Genomic DNA, 12,384 nt, shown 5'->3' with positions numbered 1-12,384 from the left:
GTACCATATTCAGAATGTACACTGCTGTTTCTAAATCATATCCCCAAAATGAATTCGGTAATTCTGAATAACTCATCATTGATCTAACCATTTTCATAAGAGTCCTATTCCTTCGTTCTACCACACCATTCTGCTGGGGTATACCAGGTGCAGACAATTGGGATTGAATCCTGACTTCTGATAAGTAATTCCTAAACTCCCCAAAGAGGTATTCGCCACCACGGTCAGACCGTAGTGTCTTGATACTTTTACCAAGACGTTTCTCCACATCAGCCCTATATTCTTTGAACTTGTCAAAGCATTCAGACTTGCGGCGCATCAGGTAAATGTATTTGTATCTTGAATAATCGTCTATAAAGGAGACGAAGTATTCATAACCACCACTTGCCTGGATAGACATAGGACCACACAAATCAGAATGAACCAGTTCTAACGCATCTTTGGCTCTATACCCCTTGGCCTTAAAATGTCTCTTGGTCATTTTACCTTCCAAGAAGGATTCGCATGTTGGAAAGTTTTCCAACTCTAATGAACCCAAGAGTCCATCGGCTACAAGCCTTTGAATCCTACTTAGGTTAATATGTCCAAGCCTTAGATGCCAAAGATATGTTTGGTTCATTTCCGAAGGTTCTTTTATCTTATTAGAGTTAGAAGATGTGTTATTAATTTCCATATTTTGCTTTCTGAAAGAAATTGGATTTAAAGTGTATAAATTGCCAACTAATGCACCAGAACAGATAATCACCTTATTTCTCTTTATAACGACATTGTTACTAAAAGAGACTGAATATCTATCCAAATACAGTTTAGAAACTGAAATTAAATTTTTTCTAAAACTGGGACATAAAGATAATTTCTTAAAATCAAATTTTTATTCCTATCAAAAGATAAGTAGACGTCTCCCACTGCAACAGCCACCACCTTAGTAGCATTGCCCATGTAGACAGTTATCTCTCCATCAAATAGTCGTCGGGTTTCCTGGAACCCCTGCAAAGAATTGCAGACATGATCAGTGGCTCCCGTATCTACACACCAGGTGTTGGTAGATAACACCGCTAAACATGTTTCAACTACTAGAGTATGAGATATACCTTTATTGTTCTGGTTTCTACGAGGACAGCCCTCTTTCTAATGTCCAGACTGCTTGCAGATTAAGCACTTTCCCTTCGGCTTCTTCATTCCAGCTTTCTGTCCTGTACTCTGATGTTTATTCACCTTCTTTGCTGAGCTAACTTATTTCTTCTTCTTCTTTCCTTTCGGTTTAGAAGTAGAACCATTTTCAGCATAGTGAATCTGAGAACTATGACGAAATATTTATTCTACTGCCTGTAGTTCTGTCAGAAGTTCCGCCAACGTATACTCTCTTTTGTTCATGTTATAGTTCAGGTGGAACTACTCAAAACTCCTCGGTAGCGTTTGGAGAATTACATCGACCTGGGTTTCTCCATCGATTTCTCCTCTAAGGACTTGTATTTCATTCAGATAAGCCATCATTTTGAGGATATGATCCCTTACGGGTGTCCCCTCAAACATGGTGGCTGTCATTAGCTTCCTCATTGCCTCTTGCCTAGCAGTCCGACTCTGGTGCCCAAAGAGTTCTTTGAGATTGTTCATTATATCATAAGCTGTTGGTAAATCTTGATGCTGATGTTGCAATACATTTGACATAGATGCCAAAATGTAACACTGCGCCATCTCATCAGCTTTTACCCATTTCTTATGATACTCAATCTCCTCTGGGGTAGAGTCATCGTCAGGTGCATCAGGGCAAGCCTCAGTCAGTACAAACTTATAGCCTTCAACAATAAGAACAATGTCCAGGTTTCTTTTCCAATCAATATAGTTGGGACCAGTAAGCTTGTTCTCTTTCAGTATAATGGTTAGTGGGTTGAAAGTCATCCTAAGAATCACAAAATAAACTTTGGTCAAGACTCTAAATTTAGAATAATATTGATTCCTCAAACAATACTATTATAAATTAACCAACACCTCAAATCACCGTGAATATTGCATGTCACGTTAGTGTGGACGTATACATGTTCAACATTTGTAAGAGGAGGGTGTGACCCATTAATTTTATTATCTTGTCATCCTAACTTCATGACAAATAAAATTAATAGTTGGTTTCACTTTGGTCACACAATACAATAGCAGTGACTCCGTTGGGGAGGATACTATTGAATGCGTCTAAGTGTATACCATTACTTGATACTAAATCCATTAAATAGAATTGTGCCCCTTTAGTTGGAGAAGATCACACGCTCCTAAATAATTTCCTTTAACCATCCATAAAAGGAAGTTTGATCTAGTGATCCGCAACAAACCCATCCGTTGTGGAGGGAGGCACTCAGAGCCAACACGCAAGCTTGTTGCATCACTTACAAACCAGTAATGGAGACCATGGGATTTATTAAAATCCCTCTCCCACTTAGTTATTTAAAAATGAGGATTTTAACCTATGCTAGCATACATCACATGCATATAAACATCATAGTAAATAAAAGCAATAAATTTGGAAATTAATTTTCCAACTATTATGGCCTTTTCCATCACTGTCTTCAGTATGCTCCAACCCTAGCTGCTGCCATCTTTAGCCACCGCCATCGGGTCGAGTTGTCGCATCCTTCTTACTACTTATTCCACTGCGCCTCTGGTGCTCCAAAAGTACCTCGCCTCGCAAGAATCTGATCCGCGACAAAAATAAATTTTACATATATCGATCCTATATTCCACGAGGGAATGTACATGTATTCTAGATCGAACAAAAATAAAATTCTAAAAATAATACAACTCCTGCTGTATTTTATACATACAATCATGCACACAAATAATGCCCTTGACATGTCCAAGGGTCCAATCACACACAATTACAACAAGCCATAATAGTTGGAGCCTGCAACCAAAGAGTTAGCACATCCTACTACTATCCTGCCTAAAATATGTATAACATGTGCATAACCTATTTGAATTCTAAAAATACACAGAGGCAAACCCTAGCTCTGATACCAATTGTTGGTTAGTCCTAGGAAAACGTACCGGTTCCACTATACAAAATTTTTTGTACAAGTGTCGAACCTTTCCTTAAATAACCTATTGTGTTCTTTAGAAATTAAATTAGGAATCGCAGACGGAACTTAATATCGTTGATTCCAAATTTAACTTATCTGTTCTTAATGGTTTAGATTTGAATCGCAAGCGAAACTTAACACTATTGATTCAAATCTACCTAAGTTATTAATTCCATAAATATTAATTTCCAAAATTACCTTCCAGGACTGCATGGCGAGGCACATGGCTTTCTTGGATATGGGAGCAACCACCACCGCCTAGGCAAAGCCTTTTAAGGAAAGCTAATATTTATTTCCTTAAATAACTCTAGGTTAACTAAAAAGAACAATCGAATCACAAATTCAAAAAAGAAGAAAACACAAAATCAAAAAATAAATTCGATAAACTAGATCTAATTGCCTCTTGTATTTAGAATTCATACAAAAAAAAAACTACTAGTATGATGCGGAAGAAAAATACTAGTTATACCTTCTCTTTGTAAGCTAATGACCTCAAGATCTTTTGCCGTATTCCTCGCCTCGCCTTGGACGTCGTGTGAGTGACGATCCTCCAAGATGAACACCACCCAAAAGAGTCCTTCCTCATCCTCTAGAATTCGGCCACCACCACCACCAAGGAGAAGAGAGCAAAGGGAAAGGGTGAAAGGAGAGGGCCGGCCACCAAGAGATCACCCAAGCAAAAGAATAAGAGTTGTGTCTCATGAAGCCCCCTCACCCCTTCTTTTATATTACTTGCCCAAGGCAAATAAGGAAAAACTTTTTACAAAAAATAAAATCATCCAAGAGTTTTTCCTTTTCCCTTTTAATTTTTCCTTTTCTTTCCTCTTGATTGAATCAATCACCAATTTTGAATTTGTGATGATTTTATTATTTTTAATATGGCCGGCCATGTGCTTGGGCACCAAGCAATGTGGCCGGCCACCCCATCAAGGGGAAAAAGGAATTTTATTTTTATAAAGTTTGACAAGAAAAACTCTTATAAAATTTTACAAGCTCTCTTTTCTAAAGTAGGAGTTAAAAAAGGAAAGTTTCTAAAAATTAAAACCATGTTTTAAAAATTAAAAACTCTCTTATAAATTTTCTTTTTTAACATGATGATAGAAAATTTTAATTTTAAAACTTAACTCCCTTTTTATCTTAAACCATGAGGATGGTTAAAAAAGGAAAGTTTTAAAACTTTTAAAACTCTCTATTAATACATGTGGCCTAATTCAAATAAGGAAAGTTTTAAAAATTAAAAACTCTTTTTTAAAACTTATAGTTTTCTACAAAGAGAAGATTTTAAAAATTCAAAACACCCCTCCTATTTGAATTAATCTTGGTCGGCCCTACAAGCTTGGTCACCAAGCTATAGGGCCAACCCCTATAAGAGGATGTGGCCGGCCATTGCTTGGTCACCAAGTAATGGTCCGGCTCCCTTCTTGGACACCAAGAAGAACCTTACATTTGGATGGACTTGAGGCTATAATGAGGCTACGACAGGGACCTAGAGGAGAAATTGGTTTTGGCCTTCCGATGAGCTTGAATATCCCGTGCTCGCCCTGAACACACAACTCAAGTTCATCGATAATAACTCATTCCACTAGAGAGTTACTACCGCACTACCACACCAATCCCAAATTACATTATGGGCTCCTTCTTATCATGAGTGTGTTAGCCTCCCTGTGTTTAAGATTTGTAATGTCTACTAATTAAGTAAGTTACTAACAACTCACTTAATTAATATCTAGCTCCAAGAGTAGTCCCACTCAACTTTATTATCATGTTGGACTAGGTCCACCTGCAGGGTTTAACATGACAATCCTTATGAGCTCCTCTTGGGGGCATTCTCAACCTAGATAACTAGGACACAGATTCCTTCTATAATCAACAACACACACTATAAGTAATATCATTTCCCAACTTATCGGGCATATTGATTTATCGAGCTAAACCTCACCCTTTGATAAGTCAAAGAAATAAATATTAAATATATGTGCTTGTTATTATATTAGGATTAAGAGTACACACTTCCATAATAACTAAGGTTTAGTTCTTTTACTAAGTCAGTACAAAAAGAACTTACCTAAATGATCCTACTCAATACACTTAAAGTGTATCAGTGTAATTTATTAGTCAAGATAAACTAATACTTAATTACACTACGACTATACTGATGAGTTGTTCCTTTCCATCTTAGTCGTGAGCAACTGTTTATAATTTATAGAGAGCCGACAACATTATCTTCTGAGTGTGACACCACACTCCATGTTATCTACTAAATAAATTAATTGAACAATTACATTTAACAAATAAATGCAGAAATTGACCAATGTGATTCTTTTATTTCAACAAATAAATGTTTACAAAAGCTAGGCTTTTAGTATACACTCTAACAGTTTCAATTCCAGAATTTTCTTATGTTAAATCTGAGCTTGAGGTTTAGATATGCTACTTTTATTGAAGTATACAGATTTGAGGTTCTTTATTCTAGCATGAGGTTTAAATATGTTTTCTAGTTTTATTCATTCTAGGATACAGATTTGAGTTTCTTTATCCTAGTATGTGGTTTAGATATGCTTCTTTGCCACAATTCATTTAAGCATACAGATTTGAGTTTCCTTGTTACCTCAATATGCATGAACGATTTTACTTATAAGCATGCAGTTTTTGATATTTCAATTTTGTATGAGACATTCTTTTATTAGAAGTGTTAACAAGTATTAGAAAGATAAAGAAAAGAAAGAAAAAGGCCAAGGCCTTAAGTAGATCCCAAAGTCAAGACTTTAGGGATTTTGGCACACAAGGTGCTAAAGAAAATGTCGATGCATTATATATTAGAAGTATTAAAAGATAACAAGTATTTTACTTTTATCAGTGGCACTGTACTGAACTCTCAGTTGTCATTGGGTTGGGCTCCCATAGTCATCCCTAGGTTTAGATAACCTAGTATTCAGGACTCTCAGTTGTCCTTGGGCTGGACTCCCATAGTCGTCCCTAGGTTTAGATAACCTAGTAAACCCTACTAGATTCGAGACCAGCTATCTCGGGTCTAGTTAGGGATGAGCGCATAGCAAGTACAGTTGCCGGGCCCAAGAAGAAAGTTGATTATTATTTTGAAGTATTATAAGTATAAGTTTTTAAACAAGTAAAATAAGTTTCACATAAGTATAAAAGTATTAAAGAATAAGTTTTAAACAAGTGAGATAAAAGAATAAGTTTAGAACAAATGAATTAAGTTTCACTTTGTTTTAAAATCAGCAAGTTTAGTTTTCTTTTATGCTAGCATGTTATCTAGATTAGCTTACTGTTCTTTGCTATTAGAAGGGCATGAGTAGCTTTACATGTTTAGCATTTTAGTATGTTTGTTTCTGTTACAAGTAGATGAGCATGAGTAGTTTTCCTTTTGAGCATTCAGTTTTAGTTTCAGTATATTCACATGCATATCGAGATTTTGTGAGTTAGATAGCGCTTACTAAGCATTCGCTTATAGTTTGCATTTTCTCTTACTGCAGATAAAGGAAGACGACGAGGAGGTGCGGATGGTGTGTGATGCCAGGACTATGGGAGAGACTTGGGATGTTGTTGAGTTTTCCGCATTTTAGTGATTAATAAATATTGAGATTGTATTTTGAGTTCCATGTCATTTGAGATTGTTTTAGATAGTATGCTAAGATGAATTCAGTATAGTAAGTATGTATTTTTGGTGTTTGACACTCATTTAATTGTGTGGATGTTTAATATATGTTCCAGCCGCCTGTGGCTGATGTATACTATGTATGTATCTTAGTTTAAGGTCACCAGTACAGGGGAGACTCTGCCGAAATTTTTCGGTAGAGACTCCTCGTGGTTTCGATCATACCGGTTAAGCAGAGTTAGTAGTTAAGTAACGGTCATCCTTAGAGTGTAGTAGTAGTAAGAAGGGTGGTCGTTACATATTTTCTTTGTAAGAATTCTAAATACAAGAGGTAATTAGATCTAGTTTTTTGAATTTATTATTCGAGTCTGTATTTTCTTCTTTTTCAAATTTGTGATTCGATTGTTCATTTTGGTTAACCTAGAGTTATTTAAGGAAATTAAATATTAGCTTTCCTTAAAAGGCTTTGACTAGGTGGTGGTGATTGCTCTCATATCCAAGAAGGTCATGTGCCTCGCCATGTATTCCTGGAAGCCAATTTTGGAAATTAATATTTAATGAAATAAATAACATAGGTGGATTTGAATCAATAGTGTTAAGTTCCGCTTGCGATTCAAATCTAAACCATTAAGAACAGATAAGTTAAATTTGGAATCAATGATGTTAAGTTCCGTCTACAATTTCTAATTTAACTTCTAAAGAACACAATAGGTTATTTAAGGAAAGGTTCGACACTTGTACAAAAATTTTTGTACAGTGGAACCGGTATGTTTTCCTAGGACTAACCAACAATTGGTATCAGAGCTAGGGTTTGCCTCTGTGTGTTTAGAATTAAAATAGGTTATGCACATGTCATACATAATTTAGGCAGGATAATAGTAGGATGTGCTAACTCTTTGGTTGCAAGCTTCAACTATTATGACTTTTTGATATTGTGTGTGATTGGACCCTTGGACATGTCAAGGACATTATTTTGTGTTCATGATTGTATGTTTCAAATACAGCAGGAGTTGTATTATTTTTAGAATTTTATTTTTTGTTCGATCTAGAATACATGTACATTCCCTCATGGAATATAGGATCGATATATGTAAAATTCGATTTTTGACGCGGATCAGATTCTTGCGAAGCGTGGTACTTTTGGAGCACTAGAGGCGCAGCGGAATAAGAAACAAGATGGATGTGACAACTCGACCCTATGGCGGTGGCTAAAGATGGCAGCAGCTAGGGTTGGAGCACATAGAGGACAGTAACAGAAAAAGGCCATAATAGTTGGAAAATAATTTCCATATTTATTGCTTTTATTTATTGTGATGTGAGTGTATGCATTTCATGTATGCTAGGATAGTTTAAAATCCTCATTTTTAAATAACTAAGTGAGAGAGGGATTTTAATAAATCCCATGGTCTCCATTATTGGTTTGTAAGTGAAGCTTGCGTGTTGGCTCTGAGTGCCCCCCTCCATAACGGATGGGTTTGTTGCGGATCACTAGATCAAATTTCCTTAATGGATGGTTATAGGAAATTATTTAGAAGCGCGTGATCTTCTCCAACTGAAGGGGCAAAATCCTATTTAATGGACTTAGTATCAAGTAATGGTATACAGTTATACACATTCAATAGTATCCTTCCCAACAAAGTCACTGCTATTGTATTGTGTGACCAAAGTGAAACCAACTATTAATTTTATTTGCCATAAAATTAGGATGACAAGATAATAAAATTAATGGGTCACACCCTCCTCTTACAAATGTTGAATTTGTATACGTCCACACTAACGTGGCATGCAATATTCATGTGGATTTGAGGTGTTGGTTAATTTAAAATAGTATTGTTTGAGGAATCAATATTATTCTAAATTTAGAGTCTTGACCAAAGTTTACTTTTGTGATTCTTAGGATGACTTTCAACCCACTGGCCATTATACTGAAAGAGAACAAACTTACTGGTCCCAACTATATTGATTGGAAAAGAAACTTGGACATTGTTCTTACTGCTGAAAGCTATAAATTTGTACTGACTGAGGCTTGCCCTGATGCACCTGACGATGACTCTACCCCAGAGGAGATTGAGTATCATAAGAAATGGGTAAAAGATGATGAGATGGCGCGGTATTACATTTTGGCATCAATGTCAAATGTATTGCAATATCAGCATCAAGATTTACCAACAGCTTATGATATAATGAACAATCTCAAAGAACTCTTTGGGCACCAGTGTCGGACTGCTAGGCAAGAGGCAATGAGAAAGCTAATGACAGCCACCATGTCTGAGGGGACACCCGTAAGGGACCATATCCTCAAAATGATGGCTTATCTGAATGAAATACAAGTCCTTGGAGGAGAAATTGATGGGGAAACCCAGGTCAATATAATTCTCCAAATGCTACCCAGAAGTTTTGAGTAGTTCCACCTGAACTATAACATGAACAAAAGAGAGTATACGTTGGGGGAACTTATGACAGAGCTACAAGCAGCAGAAGGAATATTTCGTCAAAGTTCTCAGATTCACTATGCTGAAAATGGTTCTACTTCTAAGTCAAAAGGCAAGAAGAAGAAGAAACAGGTCTTTTCAGCAAAGAAGGTGAATTAACCTCACGGTACAGGATAGAAAGCTGGAATAAAGAAGCCGAAGGGCAAGTGCACTACAACAAAAATTGCAGACGACAACACCCCTACGACAACGGTTTTAAGAGAAAGAGTTGCGTATTTGCTCGAAGACAACGGTTTTTGCCAAAACCGTTGTCTTTGAATTCCCCATTAAATATAAAAGACAACGGTTTTAGCAAAACTATTGTCATTGAGCAACTTTTTTTTAAAACGACAACACTTTTTATAACGATTTTATAAACCGTTGTCTTTATCCGCGTTTTTAGCGGCTACGACAATAGTTTTGAAAAAACCGTTGTAATTGAATTTAGTCATTTCCCCCCTTCATTGTTTTCCTTTCCCTCGCTGTTTTCTTCTAGGCGCCGTGTTTTCGCGTTCCCAAACCTATGCCATTTATCTTTCCCTCTCCTCATACGACGTTGTGCTCCTTCTCGTTTCCTGGTGATCAGCGGCGTTCTCCAATGGGCTGCCGAAGATCCAGACGCACGGGAGGGAGAAATCGGAGAACGGGATCTGCCATGACGATAGCGCGCCACCGGTGAAGGCGAAGAAAATCGACGAACTGCACTCCCTGCAGAAGAAGTGGTCGGCGCCGACCACCCCCATCAAGGACGGTGCGTAGCAGGGCAACGCTGCCTTCGCCACCATCTCAGAGGAGGAGCGCCAGAAGCTCCAGCTCCAATCCATCAGGTCAATATTTAATCTCCAAACAAACATCTCTTTCTCAATAATAAAAAAAGGGGGAAACATCCATATTCCTTGCCGGATACTGGTGGGCCACCGCCGGATCATTTTTTCTAAACCTAAAAGGAAACAATTCTTGAGAACAAGAAGGTGGAATCCAATCTTTCTCCCGTGTTTCTTGTAATGAAATCATGCTGTGCGCAGTGATTCATTGGCGTTGCTGACGAGGGAGACAGGGCCGAAGGTGGTGAGGGATGATCCGTCCAGGAAGGCGGAGGTGACCAAGGTCGTCGCCGAGCACCACCACTACTTGACGCCGACCATCAACGTCAGCGACAGCACCCTCAAGTTTACCCATGTCCTCTACAACCTCTCCCCGCCCGGTATCTGCTCTCATCTCCTCTTCATCACTCAAATCATCATCATTCTCATTGAAAGAATCACGAATTCCTTGTAGAACTCTACGAGCAAGCCATAAAACATGAACATGGATCATTCATAACATCGACTGGAGCCTTGGCTACCTTGTCCGACATGAAGATTGGCCGTTCGCCGAGGGACAAGTGCATCGTCAAGGATGAAACCACTGCCAATGAGCTTTGGTGGGGAAAGTAAGTCCACACAACTAATTCATGATCCTTCCATTGATGGTTCCTTCTCAAAATGTATGTGCACTATTCACGCAAAGGCTCACCGAACATAGAGATGGATGAGCACACCTTCCTGGTGAACAGGGAGAGGGTTGTCGATTACCTCAACTCTTTGGATAAGGTACACATGCACATCAAGTGTTTGATGTAATTCCTCATAGATCCTAATATGCCATCTGAATGATACAAGGTATTTGTGAATGACCAATTCCTCAACTGGGATCCCGAGCATCGAATCAAAGTTCAAATTATCTCTGCAAAGGCCTATCATTCTTTGTTCATGCACAACATGTAAGTGAAAAATACTACTAATAAGAATGCTAAAGATGCTCTTCAATTCTACAGTTCGACGGTTATCCAGATAAGTCATCTTTGCGTTGGTTCTGTTGATCTCTAGTAATGAATCATAGTTGTGTTAGTAGCAGGCTGGATCATACATATGCATATATTAGTGTTAGTGAGCTAACTAGCTCCTCTCTCTCTCCTTAATGCCAAGGGAAAACATGTAAACTAGAAGAAGAAAAACTCTCTTTTGCATGAAATAATTGGAAGGATGGCAGGTGCATCCGTCCTACGCCTGAAGAACTGGAGGATTTCAGTACTTCGGACTTCACAATTTACAATGCTGGTCAGTTTCCATGTAATCGATACACAAACTACATGACTACCTCCACCAGCATTGATCTTAATCTTGATAGGAAAGAAATGGTCATCCTTGGCACACAGTATGCCGGGGAGATGAAGAAGGGTTTGTTCGGTGTGATGCACTATCTAATGCCTAAAAGAAACATTCTCTCCCTGCACTCTAGCAACAATATGAGCAAAGATGGTGATGTTGCCCTCTTCTTTGGACTATCAGGTAAGTGTTGGTCGGACGAGATTCTGGCGCATCACCTGCCCATTGATGGATTACCGAAGTCACAGATTTAGGTGAATCTTTCATCTGACTGAATACGTCATGGGCAATTGCATTTTCTTCCGATTTGTGACAACTCTCCTAGAATTGTTCTGACTGCAGGAAAATATAAAAAAGTTTCGTAGATGCTTCATGGTTTCTCATGCAACTGTGAGAGACCTTCATTTTGGTTAGAAGTTGAGCCATTCAGATTTGACTCTTTCATTACTGCACATTTGTTTTTTTTTTCTCATATGATATCTTGCAAGGAAAAGAAAAGGAAAATATGAGTGAGGTTAGATAGGAGGATATTGAAAGGCATGGTACACTCCTAGTCCTACAATTGGGCAACCTACTTATCCAAGCAAACAAAGAAACAAGTTTGGGATGAGAGGAAAAAAAGGTAGATAGGAAAGGTAAGATGCTCCCGACTCGTTCAGTGAGTTCAAGCTGTAGTTTTCGGGTTGTTGAATTGGTTGGTTGGTCCGGTTCACCACAACTTTGGTATGCACAATCTTGGGAACAAAAGAATCAGTCTTTAAGCTTGTGATGCTAAACATGTTTTTGCGTTCTCTTTATTTATTTATTTATTTTCCTTGAGTTATTGAGATGCGACTTTGAAACAGTTCAAATTTGCCTTCCTGGAGAATGTCTTTAATGACTTGCTCTTTGGATCTCCAAGCTGATTAACTTGTTTACATCCACTGATCAACCTCGGTTTTTTTTAACTTTCAAAATGATCTCAATTATAAAAACAGGATTTTTCTTTAATTTATCTTTTCCTCAGATGGAGTTAAATGAGTACAATGGCATGAGAAAGGTTCCGCCTCTTCAGAGCATCTAAACTGACACAAAGTGTGCGC

At 37.9% G+C, this 12,384-nt stretch overlaps 1 pseudogene; it reads left to right on the top strand.

Annotated features, from left to right (window-relative positions):
- Positions 1 to 11,556, top strand: part of LOC122055071 — a 56,455-nt pseudogene extending 44,899 nt beyond the window's left edge.
- The last annotated feature ends 828 nt before the right edge of the window (positions 11,557 to 12,384 follow it).

This window comes from Zingiber officinale, chromosome 3B (assembly GCF_018446385.1).
Source record: "Zingiber officinale cultivar Zhangliang chromosome 3B, Zo_v1.1, whole genome shotgun sequence".
NCBI lineage: Eukaryota > Viridiplantae > Streptophyta > Magnoliopsida > Zingiberales > Zingiberaceae > Zingiber > Zingiber officinale.
Note: the sequence above shows the minus strand (reverse complement) of the source record. Positions and strands in the feature narration are given on the sequence as shown.